This window comes from Lactuca virosa, chromosome 5, assembly GCF_052849685.1.
Source record: "Lactuca virosa cultivar CGN04683 chromosome 5, Lactuca_virosa_CGN04683_v6, whole genome shotgun sequence".
NCBI classification, from domain to species: domain Eukaryota; kingdom Viridiplantae; phylum Streptophyta; class Magnoliopsida; order Asterales; family Asteraceae; genus Lactuca; species Lactuca virosa.
The window spans coordinates 419,270,261-419,296,045 of NC_136430.1; the positions used below are offsets into that span (position 1 = coordinate 419,270,261).

Sequence of the window (25,785 nt, forward strand, 5' to 3'; positions counted from 1 at the left end):
GTCAAGGAGGGCATTCTGGAGATTCTGGATGAGCGGATGAGCTCATTTCGTTCTGAGGTGGTGACACTAGTGGGAGCACGTTCTTTGACATTCAGGGAGTTCCGGGCATGTGGAGTTCTGAACTACAATGGGAAGAAGGACCCGATAGTGAGTCGGAGATGGTTAGCGGACGTTGCTAATGCCTTTCACACCAGCAGTTGCCCTGATGAGGCAAAGGTTAGGCTTGACTCCTGTCTTTTGATGGACATGGCACGAGACTGGTGGGATGTCACACCCCCGAACCGGAGAAACGGCGGAAACGTCCGGGGGCTTGCATAACTTCATCTTGTAATACCATCACAGTGTATATAATTGAATCACGACAACATCATCATCACACATACAATAATACAACCGCCATTGTTTACATCAGAGTGTTGTTTTACAAATTACATTCCCAAAATATAAGTGTACGATGATAGCAAAAATACATCAAAAGCCATGAGTTCTTGAAGGCCAACCTGCTTAACGATTTCCTGAGAATACAAGTTATTTTGAAAACGGTCAACATATATAATGTTGGTGAGTTCATAAGCATATTTGTATGAAAAGTTTGTATCACTTTGTAAACACCAGAAAATCCGATATTTTCTGTAAAGAAAATAAATGGTTTGAACGCTTTGTATCAAATCTTATATTAGAGCATGTGTGTTCTCTGTTTTGAAAATGTATAAAGGGTGTACTCCAGAAATCCTATGTTTTCTGTTGTAAGTAGAAGGTGATGTATAATATAAGTTTTCTTAGAACATTCGATATTTTCTGCTAATAAAAGTGTTGTAGTATTAAACCCAAAGTCCGTAAATTGATGTTTGTATAGAATCGTGATTGTAGAATCGTTTATGTATTCCGTAAATTTTACAGTGGAGTTAATTTCTTTGTGAATCGTTATAACCATACTTGATAATGACTGATCCGCCCGTCATGACGTTTTTCAGACGCCGACTTGTTTAAGGTAAGGTTTGTCACCCTAGACTGGCCTAGTCTAACTGTAGCGAACAGCTCAGGTGTGGGGTGTCAACCCCGTATAGATCTATACACAAACTCTCGCTCTCCCTCCAGGAGACTCTGGTTATAACTACAGGCTACGGTTGTACACTAGGTAGGTGCGAACAAACGAAATGTCTCACAAGAACCTTAACTAAATTTACGCGAACAGTGTATCACATTGTTTACCGTTTCAAAATAATGTTTCCGTGTATGTATTTAGGTTATAAGGTCCAATAAACGTGAAATGAGTATACAATGTCCGTTGAGCATGTCAATGGGTTAACAAGGCCAAATAAACATGTAAGGAGTATACAAGAGTTATCAAATATGTAAATGGGTCACTAAGGCCCAATAACATGTAAAGAAAGTATCAGGCCCAATAAGCATGTAAATGGACCACTAAGGCCCAATAAACATGTAAGGTATATTTCAGGCCCAATAAAAGTGAAAATGACATATTTAGTCCGTTTGTTATTACTTTGTTTGTTTTAGGTCAATTGTTTAACAAAATGACATAAAATGCCCACTTTTTGTAAAAATGACATTTTTGGTCCATAAAACCAAAAATTTACAATTTAGGCACATTTTGGGTAAAAATGACACTTTAGGTCCCTAAGACCAAAAGTTTACATTTTAGAGCTTGTTTTAAATAAAATAACATTTTTATCCCACTTTTGTTAGAATTTATCATTTTCGGCCCAAATTTATGAAAGTTGACATTTTCGGCCCAAGTTTAATAAAATTTTCATTTTTAGCCCTTTTAACCGAAAATTTACATTTTTCGCTCAAATTTGTCTAAAATGACAATTTAATTCATAATAGCCAAAATTTTACAAGTTTAGCCCATGAAATCGTGAAGGCCCAATTTGAGACCCATTTTGTGAAAATTTACTCTTTTGACCTATTTTAAAACCATGAATATCATAAAGACCCATTTTTATTTAAAAACGACTCTTTTAGTCCTCTTAAAACCATGAGTTGACAAAAGATCCTCACTTTTTGTTTACTTTGTCAATTTTTTGGCCCTTTACACGATTTACTTAGTTTCCAACATCCTTAACATGTTTTAATCCTTTCATCTTCATAATAAGTTGCATAAAGTGTTTTAGTTTACAAATATTACCATATTTTAGCAGCTCTTTCAAAATCTATGAAGTTCCAACTCACAAGCACAACATATAACATGGAAAACACACATAATAATGCATAAACACATAGATCTACACAAAGCAACTTGTATCCTCCCCCAAAACATAGTAAAAACAAAAAATAGGGGGTATGAACTCACTTTGGGTTGATGGATTCGGTTTTTGGTGAAGAAATGAGAGAAAGTGATGTTGTTTTCAGCCTAGCTTGTTTCTTGAGAAGAGTTTTCGAACTCTAGGAGGTTCTAAGAGCATGAATCACGAATTATAGTGTTAAAAGAAATAAGTTTAACATAAAGATGAAGTTCAACTTTTTGAGTGGAAGTAGCTTACCAAGAAGATGGTCTTTGATGAAGTATTATTGGACATACACCCAAGCACACACGAAATTTGGAGAGGGAAAAGTGAGAATTTATTGAGAGCTTAGAGAGAATTTTTTGATGTTTGAAATGTGGATGAAGTGAGGATGGTGGTGGAAGGTGGCCTTGGCCGTTAATAAGAAGAGAGAAGAGAGGAGAAAATGAAAGGAGAAAATGAATAAATGAATAAATGTTGGGCTCATATGGATTATCAACCGAGTTTGGGTAGCCCAAAATAAATTTTCCGGCCCATTGGGCCCTCTTGTGAGTTCACAGCCCAAAAGGGGTAAAAAAATGGGTTTACGGCCTAATGATGTTCACAATAGTGTTTACGGCCCATTAAGGCCCATGAAGAGTTTTGTGGCCGAAAATCAATTACTTAGTGAATGTGGGTCCAATTAGGGCCCAAATGTGTATTCTTAATCCAAAATAATTAGGTTGTGGGTTTATTGGTCCATTAGGCCCAATAAATGATTCTTGGCCCAAAAGATGTTTGAACTAGCAAGTTAGGGCTACAACCCAACATTGAGTGAATCTAGTGCATCGAACTAGGTTTAGGGTTTCACGAGTGAGTTTTGATTTGCAATAGTTGTTTTTGAATGAGTAATATATAACCTTAAACTTGAAGTTATAAGATACATCAAGAAATGATTTCATATAGACATAATTTCCTAGCCAAAATGCTAGTTGTGACATGGGAGGAGGTGGGACGTGCGGTGGTTGATGATGTGGTTGATACGATGACATGGGATGATTTATCAAACAGGTTCCGAGTTGAGTTTGCACCAGTAATTGAGGTGCAACAGTTGACACGAGAGTTTTAGGATCTCCGCCAGACTATGGAGACGGTGGCTGAGATCACCACGATGTTTCGGGAGAGGGTGCTTCTGGTTCCACAGTATATGGAAGATAAGGAGATAAAGAAGGCCCGACATCATGAGATGTAGAGGAGTGACATTCAGCAGTTTGTGAGCCGATCCAACTACAAGACGTTGAATGATAAGATAGCGCGAGCCAGGGAGAGGGAGATTTATCTGGAGATGGAGAAAAAGAGGAAGCCAGATTCTGTGCCGAGTGTTGAGGGTTTGGGCAAGAGGCCCAAGGTATCTGAGTCTAGATCGAGAGGTCATCAGGGTCGGAGCCGTTGTGGCAAGTGCGGTAGGGCGCACGAGGGACCATGCAGGGTTGGTGGTTCTTGCTGCTTCAAGTGCGGCCGAACGGGTCATTATAGCAGGGATTATACTACTACCACCACCCCGGGATCTGATCTGATTTTCTTTCATTGAAATCAGAGGGGCCACAAGAAGGCCAGTTGTTCGAGTTTGGCTGCAGTAGGACCGGTGTCATCACCCGCTCCTGCAACTCTTCGAGTTAGTGACGGCCGCCAGGCCGGGCAGACGCGCCTGTGGTAAAGAGCAGGGTTTTCCAGTTGACGGCCGAGGAGGCGCGTGCAGCTCCCAATGTGGTGGCGGGTATGTATCTTCTCCTTATCTCTTTATTTATATTTAATTGCTTGCATATTTTTATGTGTTTTATTTTAGTATTGTTCCTTGTGAACGATATTTCTGCATTGGTATTGTTTGATTCGGGGGCTACCTGATCGTTTGTATCGCTTGCGCTTAGCAATAGATTCGCTGGAGCTCCGGGGGAGGTGGATTTGATGGGTTTTGAGCATAAAAACAATCCTATGTGATCATGCAACCCTAATTGCTTTGGATCTAAGCTTTTCTCTAGTTATACATGCAAACAGAAATTCCAAAGCAACAAACCTAATACTAGCATACAATTTTCGAGATCTATATGAAAACTAGGGTTAGAATGTTGCCTTGCTTGTTATCTCGTAATAACAAGAATTCCACGGATGATCTTGACTCTTGAAATCTCTAGTGCCTCAAGTATTGCACCTCTAATGGAGTCACAAACACCAATTGCAAAGGATGAGTGAGAGAGAGGTAGAACACTAGAATTTTCAGCCACATGTTTCTCTTAGAATGCATAGCCCGAAAATCACATGCTAAGGGGGTCTTTATATAGCTGAGGCTGCTAGGGTTTTCAGGTGGAAACCCTAATCTGGTTGCTTAGGCCTTAAGCAGTCCATGGACCTCCTTCCTAGAAGCCTTGGACGAAATTCTATAGGGCCTCCTATAGATTTCATCCACTCCCTTCTAAAGGAGTCCATCAGCCCAACTCTGCAACTAGCATTGATTTGCAGAACTAGCCCCCGTACTTTCAATCAGTTCCTTTAATCCCAAAATTAATATCAAATTAATTTCTGATTAAATACTAATTAAATAATATGATTTCTATTTAACATATTATTCTTATAATATATTTATAAATCATTTATTAACCTCTTTCTCCAAAAGTCATCCTATCAAGTTGCTATGGTAAAGGCAACCCAAAAGGACCATGCTACTATCAAATCAAGTACATACAAATTATAGTTATGGGCTTAGACACCTAATCCAAAAAGATTGTCCTCTTGATGTTGAGATTGCTGATGATAGGTCTGTTTGGGTTGCGAGAGTTCATCGGGGTTGTACTCTTCAGTTGTTCAGTGAGCGGTATTTAGTGGATTTGGTTCCCATTCCGTTTCGTGGGAACAAGGTTATAGTGGGCATGGATTGGTTGAGCCCTAATGGGGCAACGATCAATTGTGAGTAGCAGTTGGTACGTGTTCGGACCCTGATTGGGAGAGAGTTAGTGGTTCATGGGGAGAGATCTCAGCGTGGGCCGATTTTATGTTCAGCGGTGAGGGCCAGACGCTATTTTCAGCAGGGTTGTTCTGGTTATGTTGCCTATGTCATGGATACCCAGGATAAGGTTAAGGCGACTGTCGATGATGTGCCAATTATACGGGACTACCCGGATTTGTTCCCGGAGGATTTGCCTGGGGTGCCTCCGGAGAGGCATGTTGAGTTCAGGGTTGATTTGGTTCATGGTGCGGCTCTGATAGCCAAAGCACCGTATCGGTTGGATCCTCCCGAGATGCAGGAGCTGTCTATATAGCTGCATGAGCTATTAGACAAGGGACTTATTCGACCGAGCAGTTCGCCTTGGGGAGCACCGATCTTGTTCATGAAGAAGAAGGATGGGTCTCACCGTATGTGCATCGACTACCGGGAGCTGAATAAGGTAATGGTGAGGAACCGTTATCCACTCCCGAGGATTGATGATCTTTTTTTTACCAGCTTCAGGGTGCATCTTGGTTTTCGAAGATTGATTTGCCATCAGTTTATCATCAGATGCGGGTCAGGGATGAGGATGTGCAGAAGACAACTTTCTGGACTCGTTATGGTCATTACGAGTTCGTGGTGATGCCCTTTGGGCTCACTAATGCTCCAACCACGTTCATGGATCTCATGAACCGTGTGTGCAGGTTGATGCTGGATCAGTCTGTGATTGTATTCATCAATGATATCTTGGTTTATTCCAAGACTCAGGAGCAGCACGAGGAGCACTTGAGGGAAGTGTTGGAGACATTGAGGCGGAAGAGACTTTTTTGCAAAGTTCTCCAAGTGTGAGTTCTGGTTGCACGAGGTGAAGTTTCTGGGGCACCTTGTCAACCAGAAGGGTATTCTGGTCGATCCGGCCAAAGTTGAGGCCGTGATGCTGTGGGAGGTTTCGAGGTCCTCATCTGAGATTCAGAGTTTTCTTAGTTTAGCGGGTTGTTATTGGAGATTCATCCAGTATTTCTCCAAGATAGTCGTTCCTCTGACCCGAATGACAAAGAAGACGGATACATTTCACTGGGGGCCTGAGCAGCAGGCAACTTTCGAGACTTTAAGGCAGCAGTTGTGCGAGGTGCCGATCCTGACCCTGCCGGAGGGTGTTGATGATTTCGTGGTTTATTGTGATGCTTTGATCGTAGGATTGGGGGCAGTGTTGATGCAGAGGGGTCGTGTGATCGCTTACGCTTCGAGGCAGCTGAAGCCTCATGATGCGAATTATCCGACACATGATTTGGAGTTGTGGGCCGTGGTTTTCGCCCTCAAGATTTGGCGGCATTACCTCTATGGGATCCGCTGTACTATTTATACGAATCACAAGAGCCTGAGGTACTTGATGGATCAGCCGAATCTGAATATGAGGCCACGTCAATGGTTGGATGTGGTGAAGGATTATGATTGCGAAATCCTTTATCACCCGGGAAAGGCCAATGTGGTGGCCGATGCTCTCAGCCGCAAGGGGATCATGGTTCCGATCAGAGACATATGTTTGAGGATGACCGTGATTACTCCGTGTTGGAGCAGATTCGTGAGGCACATGTTGAGGCTATGAAGGAAGATCATCAAAAGAGAGAGAGCGCATTATGGGACAGGTGGATTCCTTTGATTATGATAACCGTGCATTGTTGACTTTGCACCGCCGAGTTTGGGTTCTGTATTGGGGCGGTGTACGTCAGATTCTGATGGAGGAGGCTCACAAGTCGAGGTTCTCCATTCATCCCGGGGCGACGAAGATGTATATGGATCTTCGTCCTGATTATTGGTGGGCGTGCATGAAGAGGGATGTGGCCTAGTACGTGGAGCGGTGCTTGACTTGTAGGAAAATCAAGGCCGAACATCGGCGTCCTCACGACAAGATGCAGCCGTTGGAGATCCCCGTATGGAAATAGGAGGATATCACCATGGATTTTATCACGAAGCTTCCCAAGACTGCGCGCAAAGTGGATTCGATATGGGTCACCGTGGATTGTTTCACCAAGAGCGTGCATTTCATTCCGGTTCAGGAGTGTATTTTTGTAGAGAAGTTGGCCGAGGTTTATATCAGGGAGCTTGTGGCACGTCATGGGGTGCCGCTATCGGTGGTTTCTGGCAGAGATGTCCGATTTACTTCCAGGTATTAGAAGAAGTTTCATGGCGAGTTGGGCACTCGTCTCCACTTCATAATCGCATTCCATCCGCATACCGATGGTCAGAGTGAGCGGACTATACAAACCCTTGAGGATATGCTGCGAGCGTGCGTGTTGGACTTTAGAGGGAGTTGGGATAGGTATCTTCCGTTAGCAGAATTTTCGTATAACAACAGTTATCACACCATCATTGATCAACCTCCTTTTGAGATGTTATATAGGAGGAAATGTAGGACCCCGATTTGTTGGGGGGAGGTCAGTCAGCAGGTTATGAGGAGTACCAAGGTGGTACTCAAGACCACTGAGCTAATTCATCAAGTTCAGAGCAGGCTCTAGACACCTCAGAGTCGGCAAAAGAGTTACGCCGACAGACGCCGGTCAGACTTAGAGTTCCAGGTGGGAGATATGGTTCTCCTGAAGGTGTTACCTTTGAAAGGTTTCATCCGGTTCAGGAAGCGGGTCAAGCTGGGCCCCAGGTATATTGGACCTTTCAGGGTTTTGGCTCGGGTGGGTCGGATTGCTTATCGCTTGGATATTCCAGATGAGCTCGGTCAGATTCATAGCATCTTCCATGTCTCTCAGCTGCGAAAGTCCTTAGTGGATGATTCCGTAGTAGTACCATTGGAGAATATTCAGGTGGATGACCACCTGAATTATATTGAGAGACCGGTGGTGATTTTGGATCGAAAGACGAAAACCTAAAGGAACAAGGTTGTCGAGCTAGTGTGGGTGCAACGGCAGCACCGCAAGGGATCGGAGTGGACTTGGGAGCTCGAGGATGAGATGAGAGAGCACTATCCGGAGTTGTTCGGGGCAACGGACTTCAAGAATGAAGTCTGATTAAAGTAGGGAAGAATTATATCATTATGATTTCCAGGTATTATACTTTTGTCCCTTGTGCTAATTTTATTTTCAAAGTGGACCCATGTGTATGTTGCATGAAATGTGTTATGGCTCCGTACGCCCAACGTAGGATGGGGTACAACCATCATAATGGATTAATGAATGCGGGTGGCTAAGGCACTATGCCCAACGTACGTCAAACTACGCCTATCATAGTGTGTCTGACTTAAACCCTAATTTGGAGGGTTTGGACACTATATAATCACACTTATGGCTCACGTTACCCTCATTTCTCAGCCTCCAGTGACATTATAGCCTCATCATGAAACCCTAGACCTTTCCATTATGTTTTTGAGCTCATTGTGTGCATTTTGGTGTGTTTTGGTTCACTATCAAGGATAAGGAGTTTGGTGCAAGGTTGTAGATCAGGGAAGAGCTTGTGGATCCTGATTCTCTACTCTATTTTCAGCTTGTTAGAGGTAAAAAGCTCTGACCTTGTTCATTAGAAGCTTATATCTAGTTTATATGGGCTTTGGACCCTTTTTAGCCCCATTAATGAAATCTAGTGGTTTGACACCACTCCAGGAGCTATAAGTTGCCATTCTTTGTGTTTATGAGGTTCAAGGTCCATAAAGTTGGCACCTTTAGGGTTTAGAATCACCCATGCATGAGATTATGTCCATTTAGTGAAAGTAAAGTGTTATATCTTCACGTTGGGTCCTTTTAGGGCATGCAAAGTCACCAAGTCAGTGACTTTATAGTTCTAGACGCATATTAAGGGCTTGATCTGTGGTTTGGACTTCTTGTCTTAAGCATTAAGTGCTTAATGTGAGTTTTGGCTGAAGGGGTGAGTACGTTGGGTGTACAAGTCTGTATGCGCCACATACAGGCCATTTAGCGTGTACGCTTAGCGTACAGCTGAGTATGCCCCGCGTACTCAGTCTGTTGGGCTTCGAGTTTGGGGCATTATATTGGGCTTAGATGCTTGGGGTCTTGTTGGGCCATTTGAGTGCATGTTTTTTGGTCTAGGAGAATTGGTGGGCCTTAGGGTAAGGCCCATGTAAGGGTTTGGGCCCAATTTTTATGGGCTTTGAGCGGTTAGTTGGATTTTGGGCCTTTTGGATTATAGGATTGGGCCTAAGTCTTGGTCCAAACTAGGTAAGGGGTAAAATGGTCTTTTTACCCTAATTATGGACTGATAGTTATGGATTAGATTCCAATTATTAATTGGATGTTATTGGTATTGATAGCTCGGGGATTCGTCGGACAACAACCAGAGATTCAGTCATGTGATTCAGCAGTCTAGGTGAGTTTCCTCACTGGGTTTAGCGATTCTAAGGCACCAATGTCGGCCCTTGTTATTTTTGTTCGGATTTTTGTTCGGATGCTAGGAGTCTATGTGACCCTTACATGTGATATGTGTTGCTATGTATACCGGGCGAGGCTTGATGTCGGGCGAGGCCTGATTACTGTATCATATGCTATTGTTTTGTGATCATTGTATGTGTTAGTATGATTATGTGATATATGTCTATGTGTATAGTGGGCGGGGATCGATGTCAGGCGGGGCCTAAGGATAACAGATCTGTATACCGAGCGGGGCTCGATGTCGGGCGAGGCCCGAAGCGGAGTGGGAATCAATACCGGGCGAGGCCCGATGGAGGGCGGGGGCCCAGTATGTGGTTTATTATGTATGGTATTGTGTATTTTGGGGAACTCACTAAGCTTAGTGCTTATAGTTTTCAGTTTAAGTTTCAGGCACTTGTAGTTCCAAAGGGAAGGGATCGAGATGATTGCAGCGCACACACCACCTAGTTCCGTTTTGTGTTTTACTCTGATTCAAGATGATGTTTGATACACTTACTCTCATTGGGATTGATGTTGTTTTTGGAAGAATGAATTTATTAAAATTAAAAATGAAATTTTTGGGTCGTATTTTTGGGTTCACATCCAAAGGGTATCAAAAGATGATGGAATCCTGGATCCAAAGTGTTCCACTCTTCAAGGATTATCTTCTCTTCCAACTTGATCCTTCAAGGACACCAAAATATATACAAAAGCTCAAAAATTCACTTGAGGGGGTTAGGGTTGGTGAAGGGACGATTTTCCAGATGGAGGTCGAGGAGGGGAAGGGGTCTTGATCCATAAAGATGAATATATAGTTCTCAAACCCTAAATAATTAGGGTTTGTCCTGGGCGGAGTATGCCCAATGTACCATGGGAGTATACACAACATACTCGAGCAGGCACACCCCTTTTTCAAATTTGCCACATGGGACCCTTTTGCAACCAAATCTCACTCCAAGGGTTAAAAATGTAATATTTGAAAATCGATGTATTACACCAAAACTCATTACATATAACAAGTATGGATATTTTTTGGGAACCACTCTCCTGTTCGGGCTTTGGCTGACTGTACACACCGCATCTTCCTGTAAAATCAAAGTTAAGTCAAGGTTCACGTTCTTGATCCCAAGCCAACAATCAAACAAGAAAATGACAAGAGACCGAGTCCGTTTCCATAACCCAACCCTTTTATTATAAATTATTTTTCAAAATGTTTTGTGAAAATTCTCGGATCCTAGTTTGAGACTGGATTCACACAAGTGTTCCTCCAATTCGCTTAAACTAGGGCTCTGATACCAACTTGTAACGTCCTATTTTCACGACAAAAAAATCATTTTATTTAAAGTAAAACTTCCCAATTAAAAACCATTTTAAGAAAACCATTTGTTCCCAATTATAATTATTAAAAGTCAGCGGATTACAGTGAACACGAAATCCTCAATGCTGCTTATGAGTGTGTACAGTCCCGCCTTCGCCTTCCCATCTCCACCGATATACCTAAAACAATAAACAACTGGGTAAGCATAAAGCTTAGTGAGTTTCCCCCAAAATACCCCATAAGATAAACATACAAGCATGCATCAGGTCTAATCAGCCATCGGGTTGGAATACCCAGGGTTTGTTGGCCTGCCACCTCAACCCAACCGGTCCTCCTGAGCCTACGTGCCTTCGGCTTACAGCTGGCCCGCACCGGGTATCTTGGCCTAAAACACAAAGCAAGACCGCCTCAACACACTACCACCATATGTCGACATATAAACAATCAAGGATCAAGTAGGCACATAATACAAGCAAACTACAATCATACAACTCACCACCGCCTACTAGTCCTCACACCACACATTATCCCGCTACCGGCTATCCTGCATGAAATGCGTAACCATAAGTAACCAGATGTGAGATAGCCACCCGAACAGATGATCCTACTCTAGAGACATAACAAAACAAGGAATAGGCAAGAAAGCCTAGATCAAGAGTTCTTAGGCTATCCTACATGACCACATACAGCCTCTAGGGCACTCCACTAAATGAGAACCAACAAGTACAAGTAGACATACAGATCTACAGATCACTACCACATAACAACATCTTATATACCAGAATACAGATCTAAAAAATCACTACAATATAGCAAAATCCTATATAACATGATACAAATCTAGCAGATCACTATAACATATCAACATAATAACTACCAATAATCCAAGGAATGCATAACCTTATATACTCAGAGGTTAGATAGACACCCGGACAGGTGATCATACCCTAGAGCCACAACCAAACAAGGAACATGCAAGAAAGCCTAGATCAAGAGTCCTCAGTCTATCCTACATGACTATATATAGTCCCTATGACATCCCTCTACTAAGATAACCAAAACTAGTGGGCCGATATTGGTGCCTTCGACCCACGGTACAATGAGGCTAAACTCACCTGAAATGAAGAACCCGAAAAACTTTCTGCTTTGGGTGCTCCCACGAATCCTCTAATCACCAAAACCAAGTAAAACATTAATTAACTAACCAAAACCCTCAAGTTTTACCTAAAGTTACACTTGGTTAAATGTCAACGGTCAATGAAAGTCAACAAAGTCAAAGTCCATGGCAGCTGCATACGCCCAACGTACGTGACCGGATCTTATTTCTCCATTAAATACTTTATCACTTAAGACCTTTTGTCCAGAGCTCAGATCTAGACTCAAAACTTCAACTTAAGTCATAAAGTTTCCACCTTTATGATGTTCAATGGATAGAAAAGGTCCAAAAGCCAAAACCCTAACTTATTAATCCGATAAGACATCATAACTCTTGCATAGAAGGGATAGACAAACCAAGATCACATTTTTATGGTTCCTAATAGCTTCATAAGGGATAAAGTTTACAACCTTATCCATTAGAATGGTCCCAACAAACAAGATCTAGTCTTTAAGTCTCAAAGGGACCAAAAGTGCATCTTTTTGAACTTAATCCATTAAGTCCAAGTCTCCAACCTTAAGATCTAAATCAATATGATGTTTAGATGGATAAAGTTTTCAAATTTATCCATAACAAGGTCACAAACTTTCAAGATCTAAACTTTATGCACTTAAATTGACCAAAAGCTCATAACACCCAAACCTAGATAAATCTAACAATTTCATCATCAAGATTCAAACTTTATACCTCCAAAAGAAAGATCAAGGTGAACAAGGTCTGCATCTACAAGCTCCAATGCAACCAACACTTCTCCACTAAGCTCCTTCTTCTCCAAGATGCATCAAGAACACTCCAAAGCACTTAAAAACACCTTCTTTTTGCTCACAAGGCTCAAACAAGGGTTATGGTTTCAAGGGAGGATGTTGAAGGGGTGGAGGCTGAGAATGGAAAGGGTTTGGGGGAGTTAAGGAGCTTAAATAGGGCTCGAACCATGAAAATAGGTTTTGGGTTCTGATACGCCCAACGTACTCCTGGTACGCCTAGCGTACCAGGGATGCCTAGTACACCCAACGTACTCCCCGTACGCCCAACGTACGCGGCTAACCCAAAATCGTCGTAACTTTAAACGGTCGTAACTTCTTCGTTCCGACTCCATTTTTGATGTTGTTTATATCCACAGAAAGGTGTTGAAGAGCCACACAATATTATCTAGATATCTTGGACTAAAAAATTCTCGAACAAAAGTCCATATTTCATGCAAGAGCCTGACCTATGACTTTTCCCTTTCTACGCTTTAGCCCAAAACAGAATTAAATGGTAAAATCTTTTAACTATCATTATCTCCTTCCATAAGTACTAAAATTTACCTTATTAAAGCCCACAACCTTTACGCAATTGACTTCCGGCCCACGACCCTGAAATAACAATTGACGGGAAACAAGATGTTACAAAATTCCAATGCAACATGACCTAATTCTAAGCAAGTCTTGGAGTCCCACCACACCAAATAGGTGAGACACAAGAGAAGTAGCCCTTTTTCCCTAAACATAATATCTATCATATATGATAAGTTATGTATTAATAACCAATGTTAATATGAAAAGTGGATAACAGAGTCCATGTAAGCAACATTGGATTGTTGTGAAGAATAATTAGAAATACTTACAAAATACTAAATATAAGTTCTTAGTTTACGAAGTATTAGAAAAAGAGTTTAGTGTAAAATCTTACATTAATGCAAGTTTCCAAGCATATCGACATGATTATAAATCCTAGTTAGTCTACGTTTTCATTATAAATGGAGGAGTGTGGATTAGTTTAGCTCAAAGTAGATCACAATCATATATTCTACAACAGAGTCAAAGCATATAATCGAATCAGAGGTTGCTTAGTATAGATGAGAAAGTTTATTGCTGATCTAGGAGTAATGTCAACAACCAAGCATTAAAAGTCACACAAATATATCATATGATAACATCAATAAGGATGCCAAAAGACTCTCGTGGGACCCCGACCCCACAAGACTCTATTTTTTGTAGGGGTATTTTTACAATGTTTCCGGGTTTGCATGTGGGGTGGGCTTACCCCCATTTAGTTTTCAGGGGGGGGGGGGGGGGGGGGGCAAGGGCGGAGCGGGGCACTCCGTCTTGAATACCATGCGGACCCCTCAAAATAATTACATAAATATTTAACTACTTTATTTATAAGAATAAATATTAAACTTAGAGTAACCATCGAGTAATATACATGTTTTGTATTTGAATAACTAGTGTAATTTTTAAGGTTAAACAAAATAAACGAGTTAAAAATAAGGTAAATAAAGTTAAGTAGAGAATTTTTTAGCCCAAACTAGGGTAACGGGGATTCATTCAAGGGAAATGAAGGCCGGAGTGGGGTTGATATTAAAATTTAGGGGAGGGGAAACGGGGGAATTCGGGTCGGGATCGGGATTAGGATCGGGGTTGGGGAAGCATGCAAAAACAAGGGCGGAGCGGGGGAGGCTACTTCCGCCCCCGTTTGGTCCTGTTGACATCTCTAAACATCGATGTTATAACCATAATGAAGGAACCAAGAGTGAACAAGAAAACGTGTTACATTCAGTGGAAATATGAATAGATTCACAATGTCATCAAATCCAAGGATGTCGCATTTGATAGAGCTCATAAAGTTTATAATGTAGCAAACCCGTGCACCAAGTGTATGCCTTGGGCCAAGCATCAGGGTCACACTTAAGGAATTAGACTTCGCCCTCCGTATAGTTTTTTGATTTATAGTTATATTATAGTATTCAGATAATGGAAGTATGCTTTGATGAACCAAACGTTTGGTGAACCGTTTAGTGAGAAATTCGTTATTTAATAAATGAACAAACATTAGCAATATTTTTTGTTCGTTTTGTTAAACGAACAAATACAAGCAATGATTTTGTTCGTTTATTTACATTCAAGAACGTCCGTTAATGTTTATTTGTTTACCTTCATTTATATCTATCCATTTACTTCAATTTATGTTTGATATATATATATATATATATATATATATATATATATATATATATATATATATATATATAACCAGTAAGAGTGAATGTACAGCATGTAAGAGTGATTTAAGGATTACAACTTCTAGATTTCATAAAAAATTTAAAAAATGACACTGCTAATTACGATCAACATTATCAAAAGAGTTGATGATCAACATTTTTTTTGTTAAAGAACGGCGGCAACTTCATTAAAGTTTTAATAATAGAAAAAATTAATAGAACTAACTTGATTTAATTCCAAGATATTTATAAATTTTATATTTATCTTCCTTTTACATAATTTTCATTTTTAACTATAATATATATAGTCTAATAGGTGTTCGGCATAAATATATGATTTAAGAGGAAGATAATAGTGAAAATTTGAAAATCTTGAAAGCAAATCAAGTTAGGGGTTGAAGTTTAAGAACATTATAATGAATATATCAAACAAAACGACGTATTATGGTGAGTTTGAGTACCTAAGCTTATATACCCTTAAGGGTATATTCACTTTTCCCATATATATATATATATATATATATATATATATATATATATATATATATATATATATATATATATATATATATATATATATATATATATATATATATCCTACTGAGACGTAATAGTATTATGTCTTTGATGTAGTTAAACATTATTACGAAGAAGGTGGTTATAAAGGATGATATTAGGAGTAACATGAAACTTATGAGGGACACATATACTGAAGATTGGAATTTGTTTCTCTAACGGTTGGAGTTTGACGTTGGCTAGGCTCTTGTTAAAATCAAATAGATGCAAGTGTATATTGTACCTAGACGGTATTTGTAGCCAGTCATATTTATTGTCTTACTAGGTTAAAACCCGTGGAAACCACGGTTCATAAAAATAAACTCCTTGATTAAATGTTGAGTTTTGTCGAAAATTAAAGAGGTAGGGGCTACTAAGTCAACGTCATAGATCGTTAGTAGGGGAAGACCGACCAAAACATACATCAAGAAAATACACAAAATCAATTGAATTGCTAAAGGATCATGAACCCTACAATGGTTTTAGAAGAACACCAAAGGAAAAAAGAAGAAGATATTATTAGACGACCTTCCCCTACTAACGATCTTCGACGTTGACTTAGCTCCCCTGCCTCTTTATTTTTTGACAAACGCATCGAATAGGAAACTACAGTAGATAGGAGGAGATGCGTCGCTACTGCTTTGACTGATGGAGAAGGTGCTACAATAATGAAATTGCTAAAAGAATTTAAAAACATACCAAATAAAGCTCGATGACTCGGAAATCGGGATTGGGAGAGATGAATCAATGGGAATACTCTTGAAGTCAATGACGATTGAGGTTTATATGAAATCGACTGACTATTCTATCCAATTCAAATTTGAAAGAAGACAATTCCTGATTTATTGAGATTACATTGATAATCTTTGATTTTAAATGTTGATTTTAAGGAAAATCAAATGCAATTACAGTAGTATGTTGATTTTCGTTATTTAAGGCAGTAGGCGGGAAAAGAAATTAGAGCATATGTGAAAAAATTGACACGTGGATTGAAGGAAGTGTATAAGGGGACATGTGACATCTTAGGGGGTCTTTTATTAAAAAGAGAGATTTGACTTCACAGATAAAAAAACAATATTAAATCCATATGAAAATAATAAATCTATGCCTCATTGGCTCATACTCACTAATATCAAAATAAAGAATCCAAGTCAACACACATTACTAGATAACCGTAAACAGGCTTGAAAAAAATTAGGCAAATTTTGAGTATCATCGTCAAAAAAACCAACTTAAAGTCGCAAAACATTAAACAACTTAAGGGTTATTTTGTAATCTTGTGTTTTTTTATTGATGTAAACTTACGCCTGTTTGTTAATTTTGTCCAAATACATGTACGTAAACTGTAGATTGCTCTGCCAAACATCCAAAGTGTTTGTTGACTTTGTCCCAATATATGTCTTTTAATATTCATGCTTTAAATTAATAATCATATAATAACTATTTGGTGATATTAAATGTTGTGTTTTGTTATGTTTTAACCTTATTAGGCCGGACGGAGTGGGACTGCGGGAAGGAGCGGGAACCGATCCCGCACTTATGCACACCGCACCGTGGGTGCGGGAAAGGAACCTGCACGACCTAACATAAGAAAGCCGTCGTTATGTAGAAATCACGAAGTCGGACACGATCGCCTTATAGAAGATTATTTTGCAGATGACGCCGTCTACGCTGTAAAGTTTCGACGTCGGTTCCGGATGAGGAAGGAACTATTTTTACGTATTGTTGGCGATTTGGAAGGCCACTTTCCATATTTCCAATGGAAAATGGATGCAAGGGGAAAAAAAGGTTTCTCTCCCATTCAAAAATGCACGGCTTCAATTCGTCAGCTAGCATACGGCATGGGCGCAGACAAATGGGACGAGTATTTTAGGATGTCAGAGCGTACCGTGAGGGAGTCTGTGTACAAGTTCTGCAAAGCGATTTGTTTGGTTTATGGGCAACGATATTTGCGCAAACCAACTATCAACGATATCCACCAATTGTATACGGTGCATGAAGGCAAACATGGATTCCCTGGAATGCTAGGTAGTATCGATTGCATGCATTGGAGTTGGTCATTATGCCCCAACGCATGGCGTGGTCAGTACATGAGAGGCGACCACAAAGAGCCGACGATCATTCTAGAGGCTATCGCATCACATGATCTTTGGATATGACATGCATTCTTTGGTCCAGCTGGTGCAAACAATGACATCAACGTGCTAGACCAGTCGCCTGTATTCAACGATATCTACCTTGGAAAGTCACACGATGTACCTTTTCAAGCAAATGGGGTAGCATATAAGCGTGCATACTATCTTACTGACGGTATATATCCTCCCTTGTCTGTTTTTGTGAAATCGTTTACATGTCCTAACGACCCGAAAATGAAAAAGTTTAAAGAGGCGCAAGAGTCAGCTAGGAAGGATGTGGAACGAGCATTTGGTGTACTTAAGAGACGTTGGCAAGTACTAACGATCGGGGCAAGGTCATATGAGGTGAAAAGGTTACAACACGTAATGTATGCATGTATCATATTGCATAATATGATTCTTGAAGACGAAGGAAGAGCGATATGCCGATACAACGAAAATGAAGTTTTGCCAAATGTCGAAGGAGTAGCCGTTGGTACACAAGAGTATAGGGTGAATAGAAGAGAAGTACACAATCGCGACATTCATCAGGCCCTTCGTGCTGATTTGGTGGAACACATTTATAGGGCTCATATTCAGCCCCCGTACGAGTTATCTCACGATGATTTGTTTGACGAATCAGACGAGGATTCTGATATGTTCGTCGAGAGTGAAGATTCCGACGACGAGAGTGACGCTGGAAAGAATGATGCAGATGATCAAGGCGAGGACGAAGACGATGATTCCGAGTGACGTATCTAGGTTTAGATAAAATTAGGATATTAATTAATAATTTTTACTATGTTGTAGGTTGTTTGATTTTTTTTTGCGGTTTTTTTTCTACTTATTTAAATATTATGGTTAATGTAATTTTTATTTTACTTAATGAAATGCTTTTTATTTTTAATTAAATTTTATGTTTGATATTAATTTAAAAATTATAAATCAAAAAAAAATTATTTTATTTAATATAAAAAAAAAGTGAGGGAAGGGCTTTCCACTCATTCCTTGACTTTTAGGTGAGGGAAAGGAGAGTGAGGGAAAGAGGGTATGACCCACCAAAAGTGAGGGAAGCTTCCCACCAAAAGTGAGGGAAGCTTCCCTCCCACTCCTTCCAGTCTTATACAAATAATCCTTCGAGTGTGATACAAATAAAAACTAAAATCTTTTTAATTCGAAAAATATAAGACTGGTATAATATTATTCCAATCATTTTTTAATCGCTCAAGATTAAGCAAGATAAATAATTCAGTTTCTTAATTTTGTTGGATTCAAACCGTCATTTTCCGGAAAAGCCCTTTGACCTTTGACCTGAAGGCATCTAACATATCAGATGACGTTTTTCCAGAAAACCATTTGACCTCACCTCAAAATAAAGATAAAGTTGCTTGTTTTGTCATGTCTCTAAAAGCCAAACAAAAGGGGATTATCAAAGTTCATAAAGTCTTTGAGTCAAAAAGAACCCGACGAACGACACAATGAAGTTCTAATGAATTCATCACAAAGAACAAACGGAACCTACAAGAAATCGTAAAATTATTTCGAAGAATAAGCATGGATCAAGTTTTATACTGCTCTGTTTCTCTGTAATCAGTAATATTATGCGTTATTGCGAACTAATTACAGAATTCCGATATAGTCGATGGCAAAATCGAATTGATCTAATATTACACTGTACAAGCTATTTACAGTAAAGGCAAAGCAGTATCAAATTAATCATACAAAGAAATAAACTTATAACAAACAAAAACATGAATAGAATAAATATAAAAGAAAAAGTAATCCAGCAATCCGATGCATACCGGATTGAAATCGGACTCCACAAGTAAGATCGGTCGTCAATTCGTCATCTTCCGGAATCAGAAACTCCGTCTGAAATCACGCCATAGTCGGAAGGAGTTAAAGGTGAGCTCGTACATGGTGAGCTACCGTCCTCTTCTTTTTTCCCTCCTTTGTTCTTCATCAACATATTCGTCGCCTTCGAAGCAACAGAAACAGCTGAATTCACAATTTGGCCGACGATCTTCCGCTTGATTTCTCCTCGCCTCGGTGGAATCATCGTCTTCTTCTTCGATCTGTTCGGGTGTTTGTAGTATGATGATGATGATGATGATGATGATGATGCGGGCTCCATTTCTACAGAGCTTGTGAAAAACATCTAACAATGAAATCGAATTTAGGAGAAATTTGAAAGAAATTTTGTTCGAATTTGAATGTTTGAGAGAGAAGGGAGTAGTGCGAGTGTTTATATAAGATGGTAGACTCGAGTGTGAGCGGACTCACTCACTCATTAGCTTCGTCTCCACGTTTGGCTGAGTAATGTACGTATTTAGGACCCCTTGAACTTCAGTTAAAAGAATTTCACGTCCTTCAACTTCCAGTTATGCCAAGAAATGTCCCTTAAGTATTTACAATATGGGTTTGACTTTCATCAGTCAAAAGGAGTAGGTAAAAGCCTTTAAAACGTACGTGTTCTAGTGATATGTTCATTTTTTAACGCAACTTTATGAGGCTTAATTTGGCATGAAAGAAGCTTGTTTATGTGTCAATAACCGGATATTTATAACTATATATACACAAAGAAGGGTAAAACTATAAATTTTGTAATTTGTTAAAAATTATAATCGGATATTTTGTGAAAACGTTTAACTTTACTCTAAAATATACATTTGTGACTATTTTCGTCACTCTAGTTGACACAAATTGTTTTCCATATAAAATGTCAAAAATATCTTCATATTCTTTATATCTCATCCCTTTCATCTTCAAGAAACCTAAAGTGCATACCAAAAAAAATGATCAAAACCTATAAATCAAAATCAAAATTGCAATTATTTTTCATCAACAACCATAAAATCGACACAAAGTCTTTGATCGTCTCTATGAGCTCCTCAAAAGAAAGATGAAGAAACTTTTACTTCGGCATTTTGAGATTCAAGGCCTTCTTAGTTAATAAAAAGAAATACAAAATATATTCACTTTTCTAAAGTGAGAACTTATATATTTGATTTCACGTATATTTTAATGTGTATACATAACAACTGATCAAATATATACAATTTTAGTTGATAAAAACATACTAAATATGTCCAATAGTCCAAGGGAAGTATACATAATTTATGGCAACTTTTATGCGTGTACACGTCATAAAGTGACGTAATGGACACCTCACGGATGACATAGCATGACGTAGGTGGAATCAAGTTGGGCCCAGTGATCTTCCGTACGTGTGATAAAATTAAGGGGGGAGTTTGGACTTTGAGTGTTGGATTATGCGAGAGTTATTTGGAGTTAATTGAAATTAAAATACCATTTTATCTTTTAATTATCTCTGGAGGATTTCTGTTCAAAAGATTTTTTTGTTGGTTAAAAAGCTATGAAACTTTTTACTATGTTTTATTTTTCTCGTTTCGTTTCTTGATGAATTATTGCAATTCAAACTTTGATAATACTTATATCTCATCATTGTATTCTTGTGGATATAGGACATCGATTTTTTAGCGGATCTTTTGTGAACAGGTGAGATTATAAAAAAAATCATTAAAACTAACATAACTGGTGATTTGTTAGAAGTTTCAGTGCTCACCATGTATGAACGAAAAACTCTGAATGATATGCCCTCCGTGGCAACCGATGTTGAATTTCTTCAAATTAGCTATATATATTTTAAAATCTTTAATTTGATATAATGTAAACCACATGAAATTTGGTATTTCCATCAATCAAATGATTGATTAACCGTTTACCTTGAGTGATATAGCGTTTTGAGTTAGTAATTTGTGTATATCGCAATTTGCATCATTTTCTAGGATATGCAAGCAAGGCTTGAACTTTGAACCAATTGGAAAAGGAAATTGAGTGTGAACACAAAGTGAGAGGTTGTGACAATCATATCATAGATGTTAATGTGAAATATTCTGAAACAACAACAAAGAAGCATATGAATTTGGTTAGGAGTTATGGTTCTCGACACATAAATGAGGAGGTAAATTATGTCATTTTTATTAATTACGGTTTAATATTTTAATTGTTTTACAAACGCAAAAATAGATACAAGTGAATGTAAATAAATTTCATTTTTAGTCTCTTTTGATCAAAATCATGATAAATTCCAATGTTTCAAAAACATTTTGCGAACAAAATCTTCCAAAATATAATCGGTTTCAACGATTAAGTTGGTATTTTGTGTTCCAAAATGGCAACTAAATTTTTTTATACATATAGGGTTCCTCAACAAAAAAAAACTACTTTTCATTATTATTATTTTTTTTTTTATCATTTTTTAATGTTTTTACAACATTAGTGCTGATATTTGTTATTTATTACAAATAATAGTTAAATGATAGTATCATATTATCTATATTTTATTTTTAATGTTTGATATTTATGTTATAATTTCGTAATGGGTGTTATGTTTGACAACCTAACTCAAATTTTTGTTGATATATAGACAGGGGCGGCCCAAGGCAAGTTCAAGGGGTGCTTATGAATAGGGCCCATCCTCCACCGAGGGCCTAATATTTTTAGGCTTAAATAGTAGTACACCGGTAGGTATGGCCCAATTTCTTGTTTAGGTTTAAAACCAAAATACGTTTTCTTCCAAATCAAAACGATTGAAAACAAAATTGAAAGCGGGAATTGAAATCGATTTTGCTCCGGCCTCGTTTTCAATCATAGCCATTGATGGCAAGCAACGATTTAATTCTTGGTAAAGATATCCTAATCCCTAGGATATCTTTGGATTTAAAAAGTCGCATCCTTCAAGGTTTAAAAAAGACAGCATTTTCTCCCATCTTGGTTCTTCTGTTCTTAAAAAATCACAGTATTCAACGGCCTTCTTGTTCATGAAACGCAACCTTTAACTATGAGTCTACGACAACACCTCTCTGTTCAGAAATTGCGGCCTTTGACCGTGAACCACGATCTTCGACCTTGAATTGCGACCTTCAAGTAACTGCGTATGCTTTGATTTTCAACAGAGTATGTTTCTGATTTAGATTTTTAGAGTAATACATTTGGTTTCTCATGAGTTGAAAATTTCTGATATTCTTTCCAAACAATAGAGGTATTATACGTTTTTTAATCGTTCATCCTTTCTGTTTTTATTTTATAATAGATAAATGTTGTATATGATTATGATTTTAACATCTCTTCTGATTTTGATATTTACAGAATATTAGTTTTAATCGGACAGTCATCCAAAATCCAAACTACAAATAAGGTTAGTAATTCTGGATTTTACAAATTTGAAAAGGTAATTAACAATTATGATAAAGACTATCAAATAATCAGTTTTGGATTATAAATTTCAGTCATCCATATTTTTATTTTGTTGTCTTTCTTTTTCATAATTTTACATTTCAGTTTTCAGATTGATTTTTCAAGGTCATGAAAAGAGAATTGCAATATGGTAATTTCTTAATACATCTATTTTAGAGAAATAGTGAAGTTGGGTTTATATATTAAAAGGATGATAATTTTTAAGCAGAAACAAATTTAGTTTTTTGTATACTTTTTTGAATGAAATTTAGTTTTTTATAACTATATTAAAAGGATGATATTTAGAATATTTTTGAAGCCTTTTTTTTACTAAATTGCACAGGGCCTACAATTTCTCGGGACCGGCCCTGTATATAGATGTTACTGATGTTTGATAAACACTAGATAATAAGCTAGTTGTGAAATGTAAATTACATAAATTGGCATGTTAATTAATGATTAAATATTATAAGACAAATGTGTAATACAATGTATTAAAATAAAATAAATACTAAAAAATAACTATTCGATTATCTTGTTAAAAAAATTTGCATCTCATATCATATTCATAATATTATCATGAATTTATCGTATCTCATGACATGACATTCGAATGTTATCATGACTAAAATTTGAATGATCGTATAATTCTTTTGTAAGTATATAATCATTGACCAAAGGACTTCTAGCCAAACGGTATTCGGTGTTGCCCTTCCTTCTTGAGGTTGATGGTTCAAGTCTCGTCGTAGACATATGTGGATTTAAGGTGTAGTTTAAGAGTAGGTTAGATTTGTCGTTTTAAAAAAAAGTATATAATCATTGTGTTATTAAACAATGTTGAAAATCACATTTGCCGAGTCATTCATTCAAATATAGTTGTGTAAATGTTGTCGTTATCATATTTATTTTATAAACTATGGTCACATTTATTGTAGAAAGGTAAGGGTCACGTTTCAAGAATTTTGAGGTGTCCTCAATGCCCATGTATCAGATCCGTAGAAATGCCTTTTAGCTTCTTGTTAGGCTCATTCCAACAACACCAATGTTGAATTCACCTCGGGTTTACAATCCTTCAAATCAACAAGGTTTAAGTCATATATTAGCATATATATTTTATGCTACCTTTCCTAACAAGTATTATAACAAGTACTATAAATTTCCATATCCGATCCTTCCTTTTAACGTTGTTTAGCATTATTTTAGAATTCAAACAACGTCAATTCGAGGTTATTTTTTTTTACCAAAGTTTCTCATTTAAACAATTTACATTTTAAAGCTCAATTTTGTTGAGCCATAGGTTATGACAATTTATATGTAAGACATGTTGCTCGTGTATTTTGGGATCCTTATTTTGGTCAAACATCGATGAGAATCCAATTCCCCAAAAACCTAAGGGTCCTCCACAGGTTCATCTACAGAAGGTGAGTTAGGGCCTAAGATCAGACCGAAAGACGTAGTCGATGGTGCCTAGAGGACAGGCAAGACGTAATAGACTGACGACCCGAAATCGGATTTCCCACCAATAAAATTTCACCAATCAGTTGTTTATATTCAATTTGTGTTAGATTTGGAAGAATTTTTGTATGGTCTTTGTTTTCACAATGTTATAAAAAATGTTAGGTTCAACAAATTAAAAAAGTTAGAGGATAAAGAGAATAAATTTGGATAGGTAACAATAAAACATTTGACAACATCAATAAAAAAAATAAAGTACTTGAGTAGCCCATTGAGTCTATGATGTTACCACAATTCTTCTTGGACTGAACGGTGCACGACATACCACACATCGCGGTGACTTACCTGACATTGCGGTAGTGCGGGAAACACAACTCCGACTAGAGAGTTGTAGTGCGGTAAGCTTACCGCATGATGAGTTTTCATTGCAGAAGAAGTTGTTTAAGTGTGTATGTTTGAATGTGTTTTGGTGTGTGTGACCGTTTAAAAATGGTAAATTTTGATTATTTTTTTAAATATTACCATTATATATATATATATATATATATATATATATATATATATATATATATATATATATATATCATACATCATATTCATTTTTATACACATCTTATCCCATTTCAACCACTAAACCTCTAAAACATCTTCAAAAATGAATCCAAACAACCCTCAATTTATCGTTCGTTGCAAATCTCGTGCAAATATTCATCCTTTGGAGTCGTCGGTTTACCGACCACAAATTGATCTGTCCACGATTTCACCACGACCCTAAGCCCAACCCCAACAGTTTTACTATCGGCAATAACCACGACAATATTACATGATGCAACCTCTTAGCCTAACCATGTTTCAAAATCTACCCCCTCCCCGAATATGTTCCCAAACTACATGTCCAATTTGTCTAGGAAACCCAACCTGATCCCGAACTGTTCTTGAACCCGAACCTGAATTTTTTCGGGAAACCTAATCCGAACCATCCAAACCCAAAAGACGAGGAAAGAAAATCACCGATTGTTAGAAAAGAGAAGATGACGTCTCAACGACGGCAACCATGCGAAGATATGATTTTAGCGCAATCATGGGTCAAAATTTCGGAGGATTCCAGATTAAAAAATGCCTAAAAAGATCACCATATTTGGTAATGCATTATGCAACAATTTCTTATAGTTATGGGTCGTGGCGATTACCGCATTAAAGACCAATGTACTAGCAGTTTCGCGAGATGAACAAATATGTCACAAAATTCAACGGGATTTACAAGAATTTGCTAAGTCAACGGAAAAGCAAGGAAGGAGACGAAAAATATTTAGAGACGACCCTCAAAATTTATCTTGTTGATAATAAGACGTCGTTCAAGTTTTTTGATG

The 25,785-nt window shown here is 38.0% G+C and overlaps 1 pseudogene; it reads left to right on the forward strand.

The window, feature by feature from the left end:
• Nucleotides 1-3,210: 3,210 nt before the first annotated feature.
• Nucleotides 3,211-18,454, forward strand: LOC145114057 (uncharacterized; annotated as a pseudogene).
• The last annotated feature ends 7,331 nt before the right edge of the window (nucleotides 18,455-25,785 follow it).